The sequence below is a fragment of the Amphiura filiformis genome, chromosome 2 (genome assembly GCF_039555335.1).
Source record: "Amphiura filiformis chromosome 2, Afil_fr2py, whole genome shotgun sequence".
Classification (NCBI taxonomy): Eukaryota; Metazoa; Echinodermata; class Ophiuroidea; order Amphilepidida; family Amphiuridae; genus Amphiura; species Amphiura filiformis.
Window position 1 is genome coordinate 87,425,457 of NC_092629.1, and position 25,195 is coordinate 87,450,651.

General features: G+C 41.0%; 1 long non-coding RNA gene across 1 annotated transcript in view; it reads left to right on the top strand.

Moving 5' to 3' along the window:
- Positions 1-705: 705 nt before the first annotated feature.
- The window catches only part of LOC140146774 (uncharacterized), a 29,560-nt gene continuing 5,070 nt past the window's right edge, over positions 706-25,195 (top strand). The window contains exons 1-2 of the long non-coding RNA XR_011858304.1: positions 706-1,138; positions 15,050-15,356. This is a non-coding gene — a long non-coding RNA (uncharacterized lncRNA). The remainder of the gene's footprint in view (positions 1,139-15,049; positions 15,357-25,195) is intronic.

The following is a 25,195-nucleotide window of genomic DNA, read 5'->3' on the forward strand; positions in this document are numbered from 1 at the left end:
GGAACAGCTCAGCAGCATCAGCCGTCGGCATCAGCTAGCAGCAATGACAGACAGCCTGACGATATGCGATGAGAGAACTCTTTTAATTAAAAGTCTTTACTAAATCATATAGGCCCTAATCATTCAGAAAATATTTGCGATTAGTTTGGAAAGGTAGTCGAGGAAAATGCTGTCAGCCCGTACGTACAATTCTGTTCGCCTTCGTTACCGGGCTTCGTTAAAACTTACATTAGGCCCTTCGCACTTGATTATTAGTTTCCTGTTAAAAATTTTGAAAAAGGGACGATCGAGGTGACTTTTAATTATTAATTATTAATTATCTTTTATTTTCTTTATTTAGTTTGAACTATTACAAGCAACTATTGACTCATTTTGACTAGAGCGGGCATTTAATTATTTCACAACAATATTTGATTTTATAAATAAGTGAAGGTGGAGTTGTACTCTTTGTTCATTCATCATTTATTGCTGGTATTATTAAAGTCAGAAAATGGTAAGTAGAAGTAGTTGAAAGTTATTTTAAAGGAGAAAATTAGAAATAAAAATAAAATAATTAATTATTTTGAGATTTTCAATTTTGGACGCGGGCGGTAAACAGGAAACTAATAATCAAGTGCGAAGGGCCTTACAAGTTTTAAGCTTACCACCACCCAATGCACCACCATCGTCTTTTTTCATCACGCATTCTGTCGGTCCGGTTCACGTCACTTCCGGTTGATGATGTTCGAGTGAAAACAAGTCCCTGATTCGATTTTTGTTGATGATTTCTGTCATTGATGTAATGTAAATTTCGATCGCAAATAGTCAGTGGAATCAAACAACCGTTTCTAACTCTTCAGAGTGAAAGAAACTTACTTGATTTACCGTTTATATACTGACAAACTTAAAATTAAATTCCATGGTCGAGTGTCGTTTTTTTCCGAAATTGAATGTCACTCCAGCAACATCGCTATGTAGCCTCCTTCACAGCCGGTTTCTGTTGTTCACAACAAACCGTGAGCCACATGCAGTTTGGGCCCGAGACTAGAGATAGCCCGGATGTCCGACCGACAGAATACCGGCCTACTACTACCGGCTACCATGATGACTAAATCCTAGTACGCCGCAACGTTATGCAAGATTTCAGGTCGCAAATTTGGTAAGATCCTGTCTAAATTATTTTTTAATTTAATGTACTCACTCAATGCTAGCTCCATGGCTCCATCAGTCCCGGGCATCAGTCTTGACATGTGCTTCCAAGCATGCAATTGCAAGTTCCAGACTGGCCAGAAACATGCATGGCCCTATAGAAAAAATATTAAATTTGTGTACATCGTGGAACATTCAATTACGCTTGTTACTCCGCAACTAATAATGCTAACTACACGCGCGTACAACGCTACTCTACGCGTCCATATTACTTGCGAGGCTATCTGCGTACAACTGCTTACTACGCACAGCCACGCAAAGTCAAAGAGTACATGTATGTTCAAGGCCGGGGTTCAAAAATGTACACGAATTTGATAATTTTTCTATAGTTGTTCTTATAGGGCCATGAAAACCGGAGCCCTTTACACAATATATTACATGTATAAAGAACAGATTTTCAAGGAAACCTACATTATAATACATATGTTGGATACTTCACGTGACATTATGACTGACCCAAATATATGATTTATTTTTGTGATGAGAATTGAGATAATCGCACATGGTCTAGCTGAGACCGAGATTTTGATAGCAGTTTCACATATTCAAAGCTGCTCTATCATGAGACTATGCTGGGAAAATTGATACATTAAAAGTTGGCTGAATATTTTTGATGAAAGTCAAGATGTAACTTTGCTACGGAAAGTGCTATGACCACGGCTCGAAAAATGTTAATTTCCCGGGAAGCAAGCTAAATTTCCCACAATTTATAGCATGTTTTTATATACAAAAAGACACATTTCCCTCCAAATACCAGAATTTCCCTCCAAACACAAAAATTTCCTGGGAATGAGCTTCCCAAATTCCCCACTTTTTTCGAGTCATGGCTATGACAAAACGGTTCAAGTTTTGGCTTTCTTTACTAAAGGGCTTTTTGATACGGTAGGCTATATATTTTGATGTGGTTTGATAGCAAATTTGAATTCACCTTTCATACCTAACAGACCATTGTGTGCAAAGTGCTCATAAATTTGCAATTTTGTACCATATTTTGGCCCAAAACAATAACATGGTGTTTTTGGGGCTAAAAAGTAAAATGGAAGATGCACCTGGGGCAATTTTGGTGACAGGGCCCGGCCCATCTGGCCCAATGGTAAATCCGGCCCTATATCTTCTCTGGTTTCATTCTGGTGTACCAGAACATTCAAATTCTGTCGGTCGGACATCCGGGCATGAACCGGCTGACAATAGCACTGGAGTGAAAACAACATTCGCATTCACTTAAAGTGTATCACAAGCTATTAATTGTGCCAGGTTCAACTCACTACAAATAAAAATATGCGATAAGTTGTTTTCACTCCAATGCACAAATGGATGTGACGTGGTACCGACCAAGAGAATTTCACAATATATTTGCTGAACAAAAAAAAAAAAAAAATTTATTTGGTACGGTACCCGAAGTATCGGTAATTAAAAACGTTATATAGTACCGGCACCAGGGGGCTATACCGAAGTCAAAATGACTTTTTTGGTTATTTTTGTTTGTAAACAGTTTTTTTTTAGTTCTAATCTATCTCAACATGAAATGACAAAATTTTTGGCCGGGTGTCCGAGAAAAAAGTGTGCAACCGCCCTCTTGTGTCAGTGTCACCATACCTTATCATTGTGGAGGGAGTGGATTCGAGTACAAAATCCTTCAAAGTAGTCCTTTTCTGGCATGTTGAGTATGATTTTGGTGTAATGCAGTGTTGGAATTAAGCATTTTTTTGTGCGTAGCAAAATTTGCTTTCATTACTTTTCTCTTAGTAGGCCTACCTTCACATTATACCGTACTTCAGTGTGTAATTCTATGGCATGAAAAAATGCTACTCAACTCCAAAATTGTATAGCAAATTGATGAAATTGTGTAGCATTTTGCTATGCGATACCAGCTATTTCCAACGCTGTGTAATGTATGTACATGAGCTCAAAATACCTAATTTTGGAAGTTTCATAAAAGTGACATTTTGGGTCAAAATTGAGCATGAGGGCACTTTTCATGATTTTTCACAAGTTTATGTCCATTCGCTGTTTTTTTGTGTCTATTTTTGCATTTTTCTGAAAAACTAATTATGCAGTGGTACCTAACAAAAGTTATTTATATTTGGGGCAAGGAATTCAATTACTACACTGGAATTTCAGTGACCCAAGACAAGCGGTTTGTTATCTATGACAAGAAATAAGGTACCGTTTACGGTGTACCTCATTTCATATACTGAACCGCTTGTCTTGAGTCACTGAAATTTCAGTGTAGTACGGTAATTGGATTCCTTGCCCCAATGATATAGGCCTACATAACTTTTGTTACAGTGTGTTATTATTTTTTGAGAAAATTTACCACAGGGGTGTAGTAGTACAGTACCCTTAAGTTTTAAATAACTATGAAGATGATAACCTCCGTAGCACCTTCGATACTGCTATACAAATACATGGGGGTCAACGACCTTTTATCAATCATTATGTACAATCCAATGGTGGCATCCAAATGAACATTCTGATGAGTGTTGCGGACAAACTACTTCTGCTAAAAAGCTCAAATTTCTTGAGCAGATCAAACTTCACCTTGAAGGCCCCAGAAGAGCTATTTATTGCTCTCCTGCAAATTCAAAAGACAGTCCCTGCTTGAAATGTGAAAGGACACAAGAAATGTAATGCGAGTAACCGTGGAATCGCCCATATAATACAAACTTTTATTTGTTTGAAACCAAAAGAAGGTCTACAGTATACATGTAGGGGCCAGCCCCATGACAAACATCATTTTTTGAAATGTCCAGAAGAGTCTGGAGAATCTTTTCTGCCATGTTGCCAAATCTGTAACCGTTGCATTCTTTTCCGTTTCCATGTCAACGGTCATGCTATTTAAAAGGATTTTTGTTATTTTTTACCTATATTAAGTGGCACATTTAAACTAGCTACGGTACAACTAAACAAAGTAGAAACTTCATATTTGGTGTGCAGAACACATGTCACAAGGATATTTGAAATTTGTATGTAAATAAAATCATCGCTTAAAGTTCAATACATTTAATTTATGGGTAAAAATGCCAGTTTTTGGTGATCATAATATTTTTCTGTGACCTTTGACCTCTTGGAATTCATAAGTAGGCCTAAAAGTAAAATGTGTGACTCAGTACACCGGACGATCTTACCGTTTCCGATGTTGATTAAGATACTTCTTGCATCGATCCCGAGATGCGGAAAAACCAATAGTCATTTTGTCCCACATAAATGAATAAATAACAAAACCCCCGATCCCCGGTGGACTCACCCAAAAGGTGACGTCACACCATCTGATCGTCCCTTATCCTCTTTGGTCTCCGACTGACACAGACGTGCCTATCGATTGTTCATAGCACTGTGTATCAATTTCTCGACCAAGGCGAGATATACGGTTGTAGTTTCACACCTTAGGTAAAACCATACCGGTATTGTTCGGCTGAGGATAGTTTTGACGACATTTTCTGGCGAAAAAGTGACAAAAACAATCCAAAACTTAGCTACATATCGTGCCTCCGTTTGTATACGGGACACACAAGCAATTCAAAATGGCCGCTCGTTGGCGCCATTCATTTTGTTTCCCACGTAAAACAACCATTGCAGCCTGTAAGTTACAATAGATGTTTGTACATGCACATTGTATTTCATGTACGGTAGGTTATTGTTGCTATGTTAGGGTGATTACTCTATCGTTATGTCTTCATTACCATCCGATAAGACGAGTTAATCAGATATTCATACGGTGGGGCTTGGTAGGGACCCGTCTGACATTTTAGTAATAAAGTTAGCCTGTCCTTACTTTACCACTAACGTTAGCGACCAGCCTCCGTGCTCAGGTTTGCCTTCTGGGCTTGAGTCGCATGTGGGGGGGTAGTGCCCCTCCCTTTTCTCCTCGCTACGCCTCGGCCCTGTCGGGCTTACCCTTCCCTGGTGGCGGAATGGGACCCACACCCGCTCTGTTTCACCCACGGGGAGTGCTCACGATCTTCTAGATGTCTTTCTTTTGCTTAGGACTATCCGAGTTCCAGCTTGACGATTTGGATAGACTCCGTCATCGCCATAAGACGAAGAAATCTACCAAGGGCACTGGTAAGGTCGATACGGTGGATTCTGCTGTGACAGGCCCTATGGGTCATGGCAGGTCTGCTTAAGGTTATTAATTATTTTAAACTGTTGTGATTTCGTAGTTCACAGCATCTTACGAATGGTAGTGAGCTTTGGCAAAAACTGCATTGCTCAATTCATAGCGGGCGTGCAGAAGAATTAAAATATCACAGATAAACTTTTATAGGTGCTGCGGTTCTTGAGTTACGTTGTAAAGAGGGCTGAAACAACAACACTTTTGTAAAACGTACATAACTCATTAACAACAATAAATTAAGCAAGTTTGCAAAGTATATGATTTGTAGAATGAACTTTTGCAAAACATCAAGGCGTTAATTTTCAATAATATATTGATATAGATAATGAAAATCGATGTTTAGGTTGCTTCGACCAACAATACCTCGTCTACCCTTAAGGGGGCTCCGGTCCCCAGACACGCAGGCGGTTCCTTCGGGGACTGCTAGCGCGGCCAAAGGCTCAGCAGCCAGCGAAAGCACTGACTATACGTCGGAGCAAAGTAGCAGGCAGCAGAGCGGTAACCACCAGCGAAAACCCTAGCGGGTTTGTAGCAGGAGGATACCAGTCGATACGGTAGATTCCGCTGTGACAGCCCCTATGGGTCATGGCAGGTCTGCTTAAGGGGGCTCCGGTCCCCGGACAAGCAGGCGGTTCCTTCGGGGACTGCTAGCGCGTCCAAAGGCTCAGCAGCCAGCGAAAGCACTGACTATACGTCGGAGCAAAGTAGCAGGCAGCAGAGCGGTAACCACCAGCGAAAACCCTAGCGGGTTTTGTAGCAGGAGGATACCAGTCCTTTAGCAAAAATCCTCACGGGTTTTTAGCAGGAGGACACCCGTCTGTTGCAGGCATATCTACGGGCTTTAACAGCCACAGTAGTAGCCAGCGACGGGCAGCATGCAAAGGGTACCCCGGGCTTGCCTGGGTTGAACCCTAGCATGCATGGGTTCAGCAGAGACGATACCGCGCCTAACGCTGTGGGTGTAGTCTTAGCAGAACCAACTGGGGTTGTCACACGGCAGCGTTCCATGGCGGGACCGCCGAGTGATACCCTGGGCCCTAGAATAGCTGCTGGCTGTCCACAGGGACTGGCTGGCGATTATTCAGGGGTTGGGCTCACAGTCTCTCACGGGACAGCGACCCAGGTGCATTCGGTGGCAGCTACAAAGACGAGCTACGGCTTGACTTCAGTGGTAGCCGCTATGCACCCGCCCATAACTGCCGTGAGTGGTCCGCCACACACAGCGACCTTGGGCGAAGCTCTAGAGGGTAGAGTAGGTAACTTGAACAGCCTAGCTGATCAACAACCCACTTATGTCCTCGAGAGCCAGCGGAGCGTGGGTGATCCATTATCGTCAATGGGTCAATTACCCTCTCTTGATCGATCACTGTCAAATCAACAGAGCATGGCTCCATTGATTGACGCTGCCTATTCAGGTGGCGAGGTGATTGATCGGGGGTATGCACGCTCAGATACCCGTGGTACTCGGCAAGCTCCCTCTAGCCAAGGGACAGCCGGTATAGCGGGGTACCCATACACACGGCTTGATCCTCGGGGAACGCAGTGAGGCATGGGTACAGTGGTACACAGCCGGGAGCCCTCACGGGCACCTACGCTGGAACCACGCATACAGCGGTACACAGCCGGGAACCCTCACGGGTACCCATGCTAGTACCGCGCCGGTACCACGCCAGCACACAGCTTGAGCCCCCAACAGGGAACGCAGTGTGGCGAGGGTACAGCGGTCCACAGTCGGGAACCCTCACGGGTACCCACGCTGATACCGCACCGGTACCGCAGCACCCGCCTTAGTCGCCACAGTCTGTGTGGCAACAAGGGGGGCGGTGCTGGTACTGCAGTACCATGGGGTTACCCTGTTGGCGGATCCTTTCAGGGTCAGCTGCCGGCTGGATATGCCCCGTCGTACCCGCCGCAGGGTGTTTTCTTCCACGGTCTAGCACCGTGGCAAGTGTCGCCTAGCGATGGCCACGCAGTACCATCAGCTGTTGACCAGGCCAGCCGGCATGGGGCTAACCCAGATCTTGATCAGGGTAGGCCCCGTGCTGCTAGCGCTAGGACGACGGCTGCGAGAGCATGCGGACCCAGTGGTGCCATAGCGGGTACTTCAGGGTCTTGCGGGAGTACTCCCTCTTCTGCTGGCAGGTAGTCGGCGAGCCACACAGTGGTTATGCCTTCTTACCCGCTTTCAGATGCCCGTCCCCAGTTACCGTCATCATCGGAGCATGATACGGATACTGTGGGCGAGGGAAAGGAGTCGGAAGCTGAGTCCGGTAGTGACATCACTACAATCTCCTTCCCCCGCTGCCCCGCGAGGGGAGCAACAGCACTGATCTTCCTCCGGTCACCCCCTCAAGGGCAGTCCATGGAGGAGGACCAGCGGATCCTTTCAGTAGGATGCTCAGCTGCTGCTTCCTCACAGGGGACGCCTGCACTCTCATTCCCGGCAAACCTCAAGGGTAGATATCGTAGGGCTGTCGAGCTCATTAGAGCTATGACGCCGCGTGCTTGCACGCTTCCTCTGCGTGTAACGCGGGAGGACCACAGGACCTACCTGAGGGGATCCGAGAGGGACCCAGATGTCGTCAAGCGTATGACGCTCAGACAACATCTGAGCTCTTCCGCGAGGTGAGCCTATTAGCGGTGCTAACAGCTAGCCTCAACGAGAGCTCCATGGGCCTAGCCCATAGGATGTCCACTCAGCACCGGGGGGCCTGCCACTCCAATCGCTCAACGCGATGGAAAGGCAGGGTCCTATTTCTCTTTGGATGCTTCTGCGCTACGGTGGAGGACAAAGAAGCTACCAACGGGAGCACTCTGAAGAAGTCGGAAACTGCCCTTACCATGGGTAGGAGCTCCGACTTCAGCAGGCCGTGCACTACCAACAGTACCCGAGCCCACTACCTCTGCAGCACCCATTTCTGGGAGGCGCAAGGGTAGCACAGGAACAGCTGGCAAGCCCCGAAGAAGAGCAACCGCTCTTCCAAGGGAAGCTAGGCGGAGCATTCCTGGGGGCTCGGCGATTTTTCCACAGGGGGATCTCCCAGTGGACGACCGCTTATGGCTTTCGCCCAGAGGTGGGAAACCATCTCTTTGGGCGCCTGGGTATGGTCATTGGTGAGTGGAGGTTACAGACGGGCAACCCAGTCTCCCCACATTCGTCTGCACATTTCAGAGGTCCACAGTAGTGCCGTCAGACGGTCCCCAGCGTCGGGCACTACTGACAGGGATCACACAGCTTCTCACGAAGCGGGCGATTGTCCCGGTCTACCCCCGTTCTGCGGGTGATCTTGGAGCCATTGGCTCCAAGGAAGACCGGCGACAGGAGTCCCATCCGGAACCGCAGGCTGTTGAACAAGTTCTTCAGGCCCAAGAGGTTCAGGGTGGGGACTCTCGCCTCGGTGCTAGCCTGCCCCATCAGGGGTATGGGAACAGCATCGCTAGATCTCTCGGACGCCTATCTGCATATGCCAATCGCCTCTCAAGATCGGAGGTATCTGCGCTTCTAGGTACAGGATCAAAATTACCAGTTTTGATACCGGCCATCCGGCCTGTCCATCTCTCCCAGGGTGTTTACACTCTTGGTCAGAGCGGTGGCAGCGTACCTGAAGCACAGGGGTGTCAACATCAGTTGCTACCTGGACGTTTGGCTCATATACGGACACACTCCACCGGAGACTACGGGTCTCATGGGGTTGATAGTCCGTAGGGTGCGGGACCCTGGATTTTTTTGATCACAAAAAAAGTCCAGCGTGGTCCCGACGCAGACACCACTATTTGTAGGGGCTCAGATCACCCTCACGGAGGGGTTCGCGGTGCCCTCACCCGAGCGGGTGACGAACATGGTGCGGTGTGCCCGACTCTTGGCCGAGTCTCGGGCAATACCCGCTGTGGCATGGATGAAGGTGGTAGGCCTAATGGCCAGTATGGTAGACCTCGTACCGTACTGCCGTTTCTACGTTAGGCTTACCCAACTACACCTTCTAGCCTGCTTGCAGGCCCAGTCGTCACCCAATATCCCCGCGGTTCCGTTGTTGGAGATCGCGCGAGAGGAACTCTGGTGGTGGACCCATCAGCCCAATTTGACCCAGGGTGTCAGGTTTTCCTGCACCCCCGGTATGTCACGTAATGACGACCATAGCGTCAAAACGGGGCTGGGGGGTCCACATCCACGGAGACTCCGTCTCGGGCCTATGGGGGCCATAGAGACAGAGTTTCACATCAACCTCCCTCGCTTACGAGGAGGTGATTGTGGAATCACATACCGTTGTCCTGACGGACAACACAACCGTGGTAGCCTACCCCAACAGACAAGGGGGCTCCGGGCCACCACGATTGTGCCTGCATGCACGACACCTGAGAGGGTGGTGCAAGTTCAGGCAGATTACGATGAGAGCGATACACATCGCGGGCGTCACCAGCATCCTCGCGCACAATCTGGCACGAGGAAGGGTGTCGGGACCAGCAGAATGGTCCCTTGCTCCGCAGGTCGCTCAGACGATCTTCAAGGGATGTACCACCCCTCGATAGATCTGTTCGCATCTCATCGCAATCATCCACTGCCGGTGTACTGCTCAAGGGTCGCGGACCCCCAAGCATTCACCGTGGACGCTCTGTCCATAGACTGGGGAGGGATGACAGCTTATGCATTCCCTCCGATCTCACTACTCATGAGGGTGGTGGCCAAGATCGGGTGGGAAGACTGCATTGCCAAGGGCCGCTGGCACTCCCCGAGGTACCAGATCTACTCCGGATGCCCGGAGCGGAGGTACCCAGTCTATCACTAGAGCACCTGCAGTTAGCTGCATGGCCCTTACCAGGGAACGCGCAGCGGAGGGATACTTTTCATCAGAAGCTGTTTTTCTCATCGCCGGGGCTAGACGGAAGTCTACCCTCCGTACGTATAGCCAGAATCTGGCTCCATACTACGCTTGGTGCAATGAGACAAGTAGCTCTCCCGCTAGAGCCTCTGTGCTGCTAGTTTCGGAGTTTCTGACAGAAAAGTTCCAAGCAAGACTTCAGCGGGCCACTGGGGCCAGCTATAAGTCAGCTGTCCTCTCCATTCACCGAGGTTTCGAGACGGGTCGACTATCATAGCCGATGGTTACCTTATTAGTCTACGCCTCGACGGTATGTTCAACGAGTGTCCGCCAAAAAGGAAAGTGATCCTCCTAAGGGATCCCAACACAGTCTTAGATTACTTTAAGGGTCACCATTTTGAGCTTCCGTCAAAAGCGACGCTTAAATACGTAACTCTCAAGATGGATTTCCGGTTTGGCGTTGACTTCGGGACGGCGGTGCTGAGTTGCACACGGTCTCGAGGTTAGCTTCCGTGTTCACAAACACTGGAGCGACACTGTTTCGGCGCTCTGTTCTCGTGGCTACGAACGGGCGCGGTGCATACCGACATTCGTCCCTCTCCAATCCCCAGGGTTGGGCAAGGTTCGGCTGAAGCCAAAGATAGGCTGGGGTGTCCGATAAGGCGCTGCAGCACTATTTCTTCCGAACACAAGCCTTGCGAGGGACTCACGACCGCATTCATCACCCTTACAGAGCCTTTCGGTCCAGCCGCTGTCGCAATGGCTGGTCCAGGTGTTGGCGGAGTCAGGGGGATCGCGAAGGTTTCGCGTCCCACGACCCACTCGACACGAGCTATATCATCATCTTGGGTATACCGTTCGGTTGTCCCTTGAGGAGATCTAGCAGGCGGTGTCCCGGAAGCCACCTTCGCCCTTCTCTACGATACTTCCGTTTACGTTAGTAATCAGAGACGGGGCGGAGGTTTACCGGGACATTGTTCGAAGCGATCATAATACGGTGGTGTACGGGTACCAGGTTTTCAGACTAGACAGAATTCTCAGCATTGAACCCAGAGACCAGTGTCTCTATTCTTAACCACCGAACTTATTAAGTAAGGAGGTTTATGTCTGTGATCGCGTGGTCTTTTTTGTTTCCCGACCGTTGGGGAAAATATTTTCTGACCTCGCGAAAACCATCGTTACCCGCTCCCGATCCCTGATCAGATGCTGACCAATCTTGTACCTCCATCCGTCGGTTACTTGCTAGATCGATCTTTCAGATGTTGATGCAAGAAGTATCTTAATCAACATCGGAAACGGTAAGATCGTCCGGTGTACTGAGTCTAGTCAGAAATGTTTTTTAGACTCATAACCGGAGCGATCTTACCTTTCCGATGTTGATTATTCCCGGACCCCGGCCACCCCTACAAGTTTGGTCCGAGTAGGGGATCCCAAGTCGGATAAGGGACGATCAGATGGTGTGATGTCACCTTTTGGGTGAGTCGACCGGGGATCGGGTTTTTTGTTATTTATTCATTTATGTGGGACAAAATGACTATTGGTTTTCCGCATCTCGGGATCGATGCAAGAAGTATCTTAATCAACATCGGAAAGGTAAGATCGCTCCGGTTATGAGTCTACAAAACATTTCTGTTTTGGACTAGTTTTTAGTAATTTTGGTCAAAAATCGACCCTTTTTCATAGCAATTTCTTGCATTATAAAAGTTTGAATTACATCATTGATACAACGGTACAGGACTTCTTTATTTTTGCTGAACCATGAAATGGTATCAGCCTATATTAGTCTACATGTATGTTACTAGGTTACTAGGTTACTAACTAACCATTTGGGCTGAAAACATAAAGAATATAATAAAAATATTTCCAAACATCAGAGGTCACCCAGGGGTCAAAAAAGGTCATTTTAACCGAAAATGCTCCGATTGAGCTTAAATTTGAATGCAATGATCCTTATGACATTCTAAACATTAAAAATATATTTCTAAAGTCATTAAGGGGTCATAAAGGGGTCAAAGGTCAAGTTTTTCAAAATGCATCAATTGAGCTGAAATTTAAATGCAATGATCCTTATTATTCTAAACATTTAAAAATATTTTAAAATTTATTTAAGGTCATTAAGGGGTCAAAGGTCAAGTTTTTCAAAATGCTCCAATTGAGCTGAAATTTAAATGCAATGATGCTTATGACATTCTGAACATTTAAAAATATTTTAAAAGTCATTTAAGGTCATTAAGGGGTCAAAGGTCAAGTTTTTCAAAATGCTTCAATTGAGCTGAAATTTAAATGCAATGATCCTTGTGACATTCTAAACATTTAAAAAATATTTTAAAATTCATTTAAGGTCATTAAGGGGCAATAAAGGGGTCAAAGGTCAAGTTTTCAAAATGCTTCAATTGAGCTGAAATTTAAATGCAATGATCCTTATGACATTTTTAACATGTTTTAAATATTTAAAATTCATTTAAGGTCATTAAGGGGGGCATACAGAGGCAAAAAATCAAGTTTTCAAAATGCCAGCTTTCCACGATCAAGGTATATAAAACGGCAATTAATGAAACAGTCTTATTAAAATGAATACTATCCAGCACAGTATTGCTGCTTGATCAGATCGTCACAGTCACCCGCCTAACTTACCTTGTGTAAGGGCACAGTTGCTCTAGTTTATTTTTTATTCTTTACTTATCCTCTTTCATTAACACCACTCGGGCGGTCATACCTTCGTAGCATTTCGAGATTATGTCCATTACAGACTCCGGGTGACAGTGTTATACATGTAGGCCTACCACAATATACTGCCGAAGCCACATGGTTCAGCTATGGTGCGGTTGTCGCTCTAGTTTTAAAGCTACAAGGTGAATTCAAAGAGAAGACAGTTTCCATGGAAACAGCCTGAGCCATTTATTTAGACCCATTTTTGTTAGTTTTACTAGGAAATTAGCTCTATTTTACAGGAGATATTTGCTTAAAATGAGCATTTACAGCCTTTGCCATGGAAACTGCATACCAGTGGGCCAGTGGCGAAATCGACCCCTGGATCTTGTGCCCTTCCCCAGGAAAAATCTGATTTTTCCAACTTTGTGTGGGGGCTCTTCATAAAGTAAACAAAAATGTTTATAAATACAAATCGTTGGACGCATAACATACTGGCAGTACTCGAAAAACACGTCTTGCGAGAAAATCGTAATTGAAAATCTTCGTATTAAGTTTTCCTTTCTATAATTTTTAGACTATGGATTTTCATGAAGGTGGTTTTAAATTAAAGGATATATACTTAAAAGATTTATTTAAGTGGAATCTTGAATTATATTAACGTCTGCAATATTAAACTACACTTAAGTTGTAGTTCTGTATGTGAAATAGTTAATTTCCCTATATCGTATTTAAAGTACATCACATACTGGTCTATCTTGGGGACTACCTCCACTGATCTCAATACGTGACTTTAGACGCATCACATACTGGTCTATCTCGAAGCTTCTCGAGATAGACCAGTATGAAATGCACTTTTATATATATATATATACAATATAGGGAAAATAACTATTTCACATGCATACAGAACTATAACTTATGTGTAGTTTTAAGCATTATTGCATACGTAAATATAATTAAAGATTCCACTTAAATAAATCTAACTAAATTGGTACCGGAGTCACTTAGTTCATGAAAATTAAAAAATAATTTCAAGCCTCAGCACACGTTAGGCCTACAGGTTGTCGCTGGTAATTCCACAAATAACCTTCGCAACCAGGATCAGCTCCCCGAGTTTTGTACGGGTTACAATGATACAAATTAGCAGTATAGTTCCTTGTCCAGGGGAATTTCAAGCTAACTCAATTTTTCCACAAGAGCGTACTAGGTTTCAGACCTCACTGACCATGAGCAGTCCCGGCCCTATACCATAGGGGTAATAGAGTACACTATTATCTCACTTTGAATGCATGTTAATACAGACAATTTGAATGTGTTGTACTTAAAATGTCCTCGCTTTGAATGCCGGGACAGACACACAATACGCACATGTGTATCACAATTCCTTGCTTTGAATGTCGGGGTGCGTAGGGGTGTGTCACATGACACCTGTGTGTGTGGCTGTACATGTATGTGACAAATTTGGATAAAGTTTTGGTTGCAAAAAAGTATTTGTTAAATGATCTCAGGTGAGCAGTTCAAATGATATTGCAACCAAACTTGGGTCATAGCTGCACTTTGGGTGGGTCCAAATGTATTTGTGGTACCGTAACAAATGTCCCTTTAAAACTGAAACTGACAATTACTTTATTTTATCAAATGCAATTTAAATTTGGGAAAATAAATAAGAATTACTACATGTATCACGTTAATAGGTCTAATTCACATAAATCTGAATTTGAATCTGATGTACATGCACACTGTGCACAGCCTGGATGTAATGTAATTTGTAGGTTATTTCAAGGTAACAGGACTTACAGGAGGTCATCTGAGGTCAAATATTTCATTGAAGTTTTGATTAAATGTTCTCAGGTGAACAGGGCTAGAAGTTCTCAGCCTGGGTGAGGGATGGTGGTGTCTGGGCCGGGGGGGGGACATTTCTTTTACCAAAGTTCATTGCATAAGCAGGCAATCCACAATCGCAAAAAGTAGTGTGAGACTCATGGTTCAAGTTTTGTTAGCTTTGCTGATTTTTTTGTTTTAACAAGCCCAACATTCAAGGCATGAACTATGTAATAATATTGAAACAGCTGAATGATCTCTACCTTGAGTTTGACAAATTGAGAAAAACAGTTATTCACATTTTTTACGCAAAATAGACATGCCCAATTTTTGATACTATTTCTTTTCAAAAGTTTCTTCAAACAAAAGGTGTTGTACAACAGTTCATGCCTATGTTATGCATTACATGTGATACTGAATCAAGTACAATCAACTCAATTTGTTTAATTTTCAGTAACTCTTGAAGACTTTTCAGAATGGCGGAAGACCCTCTACGAGCAATAAATTAAAAAATGACCACAAGCACCAAAGAACCTGGGTAAAAATCTTCTTTTGGCTTACCAAACTACATCTGAGGATCTGAAGATGATAATACAACAACTCAACACCTGGCTTGTAATCAAATCTACCGAAAAATAACCCAACATCATGTGGACAAATGCAATTCAAATTTCCTGATAGAAGTAATGGAATGAATACATTTTGTAATTCAACCTCCAGCAGACCTACCCATGGCTTTCTTCAAGGAAAAATCTGGTGAGGTTTGTAGATGATTTTGTATTCATTTGTTATGTGATGGTGATTTGACATTTGGCAAAATTGCTTTCTATGAAAAACTTAGATCACCCGGGATGAACATTTTAAGTTATACATAAGCATGCTTTTGACTTGCAATCATTAGGGTACATGCTTCCAATGCTATCTACTGAAGATAGCAATTAAACTTTAAATTTCTAAGCACATGCACCAAGCACATTCTAAACTAAGTCCACTTATTAGTCCCACAGTCAAATACCATTAACTTTTGGGCTATTTCACGTTAAGCGTACACTTACAGTCCCACAGAGGGTCAAAATTAGAAGTCCTTAAATTCATAAAAATTCTATGATTTTTAAAACGTTATGATGTACCAAATTCAATTCCAAAATATCAGAGCGTGGGATCATCAATAACATTGTTAAATTCATCACTAAAGTTTCAATGGGAAAATGCATGGCGTCTGGAGAGGACATTTTGTTTAACAAAACAACATTAACCACTTCAGTGCTTTGTAGTTCAAATAATGTATGGGTCAAAATTATTTCATTTGTTTACATTGTTCATTAGATGATAATACACATTTTTTAATCATTCTACATGACATTTTTTTTTTGTTTAAAAATTAAAGTGCGGGCTTCTGCAAATCCAGAAGCAAGTTAAACGATTGTTGAAAAACATGAAACTCTTACTTTATTATAACAGTATATCCTCTTGTGTATCATTTTTCTTATCATAAATGTTAGTTCTGATGTGTTTTAATTAAATATTGTCAAGTTCCCATATTTTTCATTAGAACTTGTGTTTTCTGAGCTTTCCAACGTATGGGTGTCTGGAGAGGACATTTTGTTTAACAATCAGTTTTGCACTTTTTTCACTGATATTCAAGCAGCATACTTATCTTCATCAGTCTAAAAGTTTTCATCAGATGTTATTACACACAAATACTGCTAGAAAAGCATACCATCTCTTGTATTTTACTTTTAATGAAGGCTCCTGTAAATCCAGACACAGGTCACAGCTATTTGGTGAGGCATGAAATCCACACTTTCACCATCAAAACATATCTTGAAAATAGATGTTTCTGACTACAAATGTTCACTTTAGATGTGTTGTCAATATCTAGATGAAACATTCACTTGAAATAAAAGTACCGGTACATGCTTTTTTTGAGCTGTTTCGGACCACAGTGTTTAGTTGTTCTGGAGAGGACATTCTGTTTAACAACATGATATCATCAGATATTGGCTACTTTGAGTATTGTGATTAAAAACTAATGCCGTGTCTTGTTAGAGAGAGGAGAAGGTTAATTTTGTTAAAATAAAGTGAAACATTTACCCTTGATTTTGTGTCAATTGCTGATTTACCCCTGTTCTGGAGAGGACACACTTTTAACGCGGAATCAAGACACCAAAACTGGCAGGTTGTGATATTTTATACAAATATCCTCAGAACTAATTGTCCTGTTTTATGATTGCGGAACACCCTGAAGATTCTACAGATGCAAGTTTTGGCAGGAACTACCAATTTAGTTTCAATTTTGATAGTACTTGTTTTGGAGAGGACATCGCTTTTTTTGTTTAACGCAGAATCTACATAATTACAAAAATGGTCATAATTTTCGCAATACTGGACCAATTTATGCCAAATAACTTGCATTGCATTGTGTATGCTTCATACTTTGTTACCAAAGCAATAGCTACAAAGGAGGCTTATTACTGTATATTGCTAAGAAATCATTCACAAGACATTCAAAATATGAAGTGGGACTCCAGAAATGTGTTGAAAATGCATGTAAATGCAAAATCTGATATAAAAAGTTGTCAGAATTTAATGAAAATGCTCCTGTAGCTTCTCCTCCATAACACCCATCTAATAAAATCACCCACATTATATAATGTTCCAAATTCAGGTAACCAGAAATGCTGAAGCACCATTTTGAAAAGTGCACACTTAACGTGAAATAGCCCTTTTAAGAATTTCAAAATTTGAATTTTTTATGGAATGTCATCTTTAGAAGCCTATAATTCAAAAATATGTCTGGTGCCTTGTTCCGGGTTGTGTTGGAGTGGCACACAGATTTTAAAAGCTTGCTAGTTGGCTAATTTTTGTTAACCATTTCAAGTTTAAAAGTTATCACCTGTTATGAATCAAGAAGTGAAGAAATAACAACACATTTTGAACCAAAGCTATACTCTCAAAGTTTATTAACAATTGTTAATGGAAAATGATGTGTCCAAAACGACAATATCAAAGTCCTGTTAAGAAAATTGCAAGGTCTTTCACCTTAAATTAAGTCTGATCTTCACATGAGGAATGGTAGGAAGTGGTAATTATGTGAAAAAGTGGTATTTTGTATGTGTGTGCCCTGGACCAATCTTCCCAAGACATCTTAGAGAATCGCGGAGAATTCAGTGGAAATGGTAGTGACGGAGGTGTGAATACCTCATCGGGCAACATCCATGGATGAATCTTATGGCATATGATGTATGCTATCCCATGTATTGATTGTAATACTAGCTATATTTTGCAGTAAACCTTTGACGAGAGCGTACTTTAAGCGTATGTGTATGTACTGCTTTTCAACGCAAGTCCGATTGGCTGCTGAGGCAATTTATAACTTTGCACCGACACGATACACGTTTAACTTTGTGACATCACTGTAGTATGTGGTTGCCAAAAGTTTACTGCAAAATATTATACATTTTGTACATACCGGGGATACATGTAATGATGTATCTACCAAAAAAACGTTGACAACGTAAAGAAAGCAGCAAGTTTAAAAAGCCCCCACTTCGGCTCACTTTTTGAAACTTGGCCCCATTTTGAATATCAACAGCAAATCGGTGTTTTTTTAGCATCATTGCCATTAACATCCCTACTTGTTATTCGTTTAATTCAGTCATTGATCATGAACTTAATAATTATTATAAAACAAAACATATATAGGATATTGGCCAAGAACAACATAATAACCTTTCTGATCGTTCCAGAATGCTAACAACTTTTAAGTAATATATCGCATCGGCACATTAAAGATTCATAACACTTCTGGAAATGTTTTAAGTTGATAATTATGACAAAGTTTAAATCAGTATATTTTACAAATGGGACCAAGTTTCAAAAAGTGAGCCGAGGTGGGGCTTTTTAAACTTGCTGCTTTTACGTTGTCAACGTTTTTTTGGTAGATTTCGTTTCTTTTTATGAATGAAGCCGAGTAGCTCCAAGCTTGAAAAGTCATCCGGTTACGAAGTACTCCATAAGACGAATAAAGCGAAAAATAGAAGTTTGAATAATATTATCCTTGATTTATGACAATAAAAAATACGAGTATATGTAGCTATAACTAAAATGTACGTGGTTCTTTGTAGCACTGGGGCATTCTAGTTGGATATCCAAATTTCGCCGTTTGTGGTTCTTTGTAGCCCTGCAGGCAATCTAGTTAGATATCTCTATTGAGCGGCGGTTGTTGGCGGTCTTTCGCGGTTCGTGGTATTCCTTTATTCTTCAAGCCCTGTCCTCTATCGGGGCTAATTTATTGTTTAAGCTTGTTGGAAATCCATATTTCGCGGTGTGTGGTTCTTTGTAGCCCTGCGGTAATATAGTTGGATATCTCTATTGAGGTGGTTGTTGGAGGTCTTTCGCGGTTCGTGGTTATAATTTTCCTTATCCTTCAAGCCTTGCCCTCTATTGAGGGCTAATTTATAGTTAAAACTTGTTGGACATCCATATTTCGCGGTGTGTGGTTCTTTATAACCCTGCGGGGCAATCTAGTTGGATATTTCTATTGAGCGGCAGTTGTTGGCAGTTTTTCGCGGTTTTTGGTTTTAATTTGTAGGATATCCATATTTCAAGATTTGTGGTTCCTGAGTTCTAGCTAGATATCCAAATTTCGCGGTTTGTGGTTCTTTGTAGCCCTGCGGGGCAATCTAGTTGGATATCCCTATTGAGCGGCGGTTGTCGGTGGTCTTTTGAGATTTTCCCTTTAATTTCGGGCCGCCCTCTCCTCTACATCCCGAGGATGCTTTTCAATAATTTAAATTATACGGTGTCAACAATTACTATTACTTGGTATGATAACTTATCTTACCATGTTGACTTATATTGTTTGTTAAGGCAACTTTCGCGGTTCGTGGTTATAATTTCCCTAATCCTTCAAGCTTTGCCCTCTATCGAGGGCTAATTTATAGTTAAAACTTGTTGGACATCCATATTTCGCGGTTTATGGTTCTTTATAGCCCTGCGGGGCAATCTAGTTGGATATCCAAATTTCGCGGTTTGTGGTTCTTTGTAGCCCTGCGAAGTAATATAGTTGAATATTTCTATTAAGCGGCAGTTGTTGGCGGTTTTTCGCGGTTTGTGGTTTTAATTTGCAGGATATCCATATTTCAAGATTTGTGGTTCCTGAGTCCTGCGGGGCAATCTAGCTGGATATCGAAATTCCGCGGTTTGCGGTTCTTTGTAACCCTGCGGGGCAATCTGGTTGGATATCCCTATTGAGCGGCGGTTGTCGGCGGTCTTTTGAGATTTAATTTTACCTTTAATTTCGGCCGCCCCTCCTCTACATCCCGAGGATGCTTTTCAATAATTTAAATTATACGGAGTAAAAAATTACTATTCCTTGGTATGATAATATATCTTACCATGTTGACTTATATTGTTTGTTAAGTCAACTGGACGTGACAAAATATCCTGCTATGTAGATATTAATTTGTTGCTAAATTGACTTGGCATAATAATTTATTTCGGGAAGAAGACATCCATTTTTGGTATGTCGACTTAGCATGATAATTTATCTTGCCATATTGACTTCTTTGTTCAGTTGTCTTGCGAGATATTTTATATCGTCATGTTGACATAATGCTGATAATAAGTCGACATGGCAAGATAATTATCTTGTCAAGTTGTGTCACATAGACGCTTCCGTACTATATATGCTTGATAAATGTTATTTGGATATTTTTTTTTCCTGCTGGCCTTCCATACTAGCGGAACAATCATTCATACATATCACAATCATCATTGTCCTATTATCATGCGAATTTGCCCGTGGTAGGACAAAATATATTTTTAATGAGAATAACAATGAGTAACGTCGTATTGCATACCCTATAATACCTGATCTGGTTTCTTGTGTTATTCAGATTTCTTTTGATCCTTGATGGTGTTGTATCACATTATGCTGTGTTTTTAAATAGGCCCTTAAGGGCTGGGGTATGAACGTTTGGACAGTATTTATTGTGGGACATTAGAGCACATCAGACATATCGAATTGCATTCTGAATACGAAGAATGTCATTCTGATATCAAATAATTTTGATTTTAGAAATTCGCAATTTAATACACATTTTATGGCAAATCATTAAAAATTGATATTTTTGATATTTAACAGTACTTGAAGTAAACTTTATAAATCTGATGATTTATACTTAAAGTATATGTAGGTGGGATGAAAAGCCGACGATCAATTGAAAATTTTGACCTTTCGTATTGAAGATATGGATTTTTTTTTCCCAAAACACCAAAAAAAATTAGGTCTTTTGGGGAAAAAATCCATATCTTCAATATGAAAGGTTAAAATTTTCAATTGACCGTCGGCTTTTCCTCCCTACATACACTTTAAGAATATGTCATTAGATTTATATAATTTACTTCGAGGACTGTTATATATCAAAAATTCAAAAACATTGAATTTTTATAATTTGTCATAAAATTTGTATTATATTGTGATTTTCAAAAATGAAAATTATTTGATATCAGAAAAGACATGCTTCGTATTCAGAATGCAATTCGATAGGTCTGAGGTGCTCTCATGTCCCACAAAAAATACTGTCGAAACGCAATAAACGCTCATTTTAGATCCCTTAACACAAAAACAAATTTCCATGAGAATCAAACAACTTGCTTTAATAAAAAAATAATATCACAATAGCACTGGATGTTTAAAATTATGTTATCCTTGATTAATGACAATAAATTGTTTAATAAAACATTGAAAAAAAAAATCAGTTGGTCACCGGGTTTCGAACTCGGGATAGCGTATCTGGAGTCAAGCGCACTAACCATTAGGCCACGGACCTCTGCTGTAAAATACTGTGTTGAAATACAGCGTTTATTATATAAATGGATGCGTCGTCCGATAAGAACAAAAGAATTGTGAAAAACTAGATTTTTTTTGGCGAATGGGGCTCAGAATTTGTATGTAGGGTATCCAGGAAACTGCTAGGGTATATTTGGAAGTGACTCTGAAAAAGTAGTGTGAAGGTGATAACCAGGTAGACCTGTAGCAGTGTCCAAAAATTCTGGATCAGTATGATTTGCAACTAATTTTCGCTATGAAATACCGCGTGAAATGGAAGCAAAAATATTTGTTTATTACGAACAATGATTGACTGTAGGATTGGTGGCCCTTTTGGAATTAATGAGTTGTCACGATATTACACCTGTGACTGTAAATAACATTTAGCATGGTTTTAGATACATTTTGTACCCAGCGAAAAAAAAAAAATAACATCGAACAATAGAAGTCAAGTGTTTTAATGTTACGTGTAAATATAGTCTCATAGGGAGCATCTGTTATTAGTCTTCTTTATCGGTCTTTTTTTAAAAACTTGCTGGTCACGGCTACCGCGTGACTCTAATGTATGCAAGCGTACATGTAGGTATGCCCAGTACCCACACTGCTTACTAGAGGCAGTGTTCAATTTACCACCTGCAGTCCCTGCATGCCTGCACATATGCAGGTGACTTTAATTCTGTGCAGGTAACTTTTCAAATGTACCTGCACAAGTGCATGTAGAATTTTAGTAGTAAATTACACAGTTGGATATGTTTGAATCAGAAACCTGCAATGTGCCTCTAAATCAAAGAAGTAATAAATATCCCTTACAAAATGACACCAATTTTTACTTTTCAACCGTAAAAAAGATGATTAGTTTCATGGCACAAACTTCTTATTATATGGTTAAATTGTGTGCAAGTTACTTTCACTTTGTGCAGGTAGATTATCTATGTTACCTGCACAAATTCAAGTAACTTTTTCTTGGTAAATCAAACACTGAGGCTTGGGTGCATAGGTAGCCCTCAAATTTTCTAAATTGTTAGCATTGAACTAAAGTCTGCACAAAAAGTAACTCAGCTGTTATAAATACGCCTATAGATTCAGAACTAATAATTGTTTTCACAATATTTCAACATAGAGAAGGATGATTTATTTACACATTTTGATACCCCATTCGGCAAATGTCGTTCAATATTTAACAACACAGTAGTGCTTTTACAGAAAAATACCCGAATTTAAAAGTTGCAGTTTACAGCGATCAATGGTTATAATGCCAGCACTGTACACACGTAAAGCCCGCCATTATCTTCGCGCTTACTTCAAATTGGGGTATTTTCCTTATTGTCAATATTGAACAAAATTGGACAAATGGGGTATCAAAATGCGCGTAAATAAATCATCCTTCTTTTTATGTTAAGGGGGTACTACATACACCCATTGATTTTTTTTGCATTTTTTTGCATTTTGTGAAGAAATTACAAAAAAAAATTGGACAAAGTGGTATGCAAAATGAAGGGGCAAATCTTCTCGTTTTATTGGTGGCATCGATATCAACGTAGCTTACATGCTTTTAAAAGTAGAAGCCAAAAGGAGGTACATCACTGATGATTTAAATTCACTTCATTTTTGAAAGCTTACTATCAACGGATTTCGTTAAAATTTTGGATATGTGTTGCTAACACATTAGGGAAATAAAGTTGATATGTAAAATGGGAATAAGTGGTTCCTGATTTCTTTTATGACTTCATGAACTTGGTGCTCCACAACTATCAAAAAAAAGGAACTGGTTAAAATGCTTCTATTTTCAATGTTGAGCTATATTTTGTATTTTTAACTTGCGACATTATTTCACTGAAACTTAATTAAGCCACAGGTAACAGGTTACCACAACCATACTACAGCAATGTTGAAAAAAATTGTATTTTTTTTTTTCTATACCACCATATTGGGTAGTTTTCCGTAAGCTTAACTTTTATGATTTTGGTAACTATTTTATATTTATTTGTGAAATCCATCTCAACTAGGCATTCTAAATTGTACTCACCATTTACATCCCAAGGTATATTATCATATCCACCTTGCACTTCTCGATATATATCCAGTTAAAGACAGAATATCAAAATTATGCCTCATTATGATATCACAGACTCTCACATGTGTATTCAAAATTGATGCTTAAATTTGACCTGAACTAATTGACCTATAACCTGACATACGGTGACCTAATAGCCTTTTCTTCTCCTAACAACACATTGACTAATGACTATGCATCCATTGTGTAAGTGTTTATTTAATTTATTCAGTGTTATATATTTTGCATGCACCACTAGATTTTCTATAGAGTATAACAAAGGATTTAATGTATTCTATTCATGTACCCTACTTGAACATGTTGAATAGAATAAATTATGGTTTGTTATGAAACACGCATCTGAGTAACTAGGATACAGTAAAAAAAAAATATATAGGGCTAAAATGACTTACTAAAATGGTTTAAAAACACTTTGTATGTAGATATATTTTATAAGTTCAGGACATGAGGTGATGAACATATTTATGTACTTCATAAATTTGCAACAAAAAAAAAGAAGAGGGGTACTGATGAAAATCAGGGTATTATTCCCCCTTAAAATATTGTGAAAACAATTATTAGTTCTGAATCTATAGGCGTATTTATAACAGCTGAGTTACTTTTTGTGCAGACTTTATTACCTACCCCTATGGTGTTCCACTTCCTAGAACCCCTCGTGTGAAATTTGGTTGAAATTGATCATTTTCGAGGGGTCGAGTCACATGCCTATCAAAAGGTATTTTGCTGTAACATTGAATACAAAGGCAGCTACTTGAAATGCAATATGTTTAGAAAATGATAGCTGAGCTTATGATTCATTCTGCATAACTGCCCTGTTCATAGTTTCTTGATTTCTTCACTTTTTCAGAGTCCTAATTCACAAAATTAAACACAGAGCAGCTTTGGGCAAATGTAAACTACATAGTTTACTAATAGCTGCCTTGTGCTATATTTGAATGGCGCTTCATGAATTTATGCTGAAGTTCATAATATAGGCCATATTAGGCCGGTATATTGGGCATACAATGATGTTGACCAGGCTCGTTGAGGTGATGTGCAAGAAGAACTAATGATTTTCCAAGATACATAAAATATATGCGAATCCCATCACCCCTCGGCACCGCGCCCTTCATCAGCACCAATGGAGATTAGCCATGGGGGCAGTGTGACAATTCAGTCCCTCCCTGCTCAGTCGACAGAAATGTTGTGACAAAATCTACCTTTTGGTCTATTTTAGACCCAAATTCCCCGCAAAAAAATCAACCCCATTTTGGGCTATCATTTCCTTCGGAAGAGGTGGAGGTGTCCCAAATATACAGGGGGGTCATATATTTTTTGGAAAGAAAAATGGGGGGTAGAGAGTCATAAGATGACCACAGATAGTGTGTTTGTTTTATTCAAAAAGACTGATTTCAATACAATTTTAGCCTGTTTAGGGGGGGTGTCGGTGGTGGGATCATAACATTGTTGTTGCCAAAATAGGGGGAATTGCAATTTTATTGACGCCGGCTTGTTGTAAATTTGAGACCCCTATTCCTTTGGCACGATTTTAGGACATGATTGTCCTCAATTTTGTTCATTTTAGCATTGAAGTTGCTTTTTTTTTTTTTTTCATAAATCACAAAAGAAATCCGCAGTTGAAGTACAAAGCAAATGAGTCAATCAATATCACTTCAACTGGGGATTTCTTTTTGATTTATGCAGCATCATGT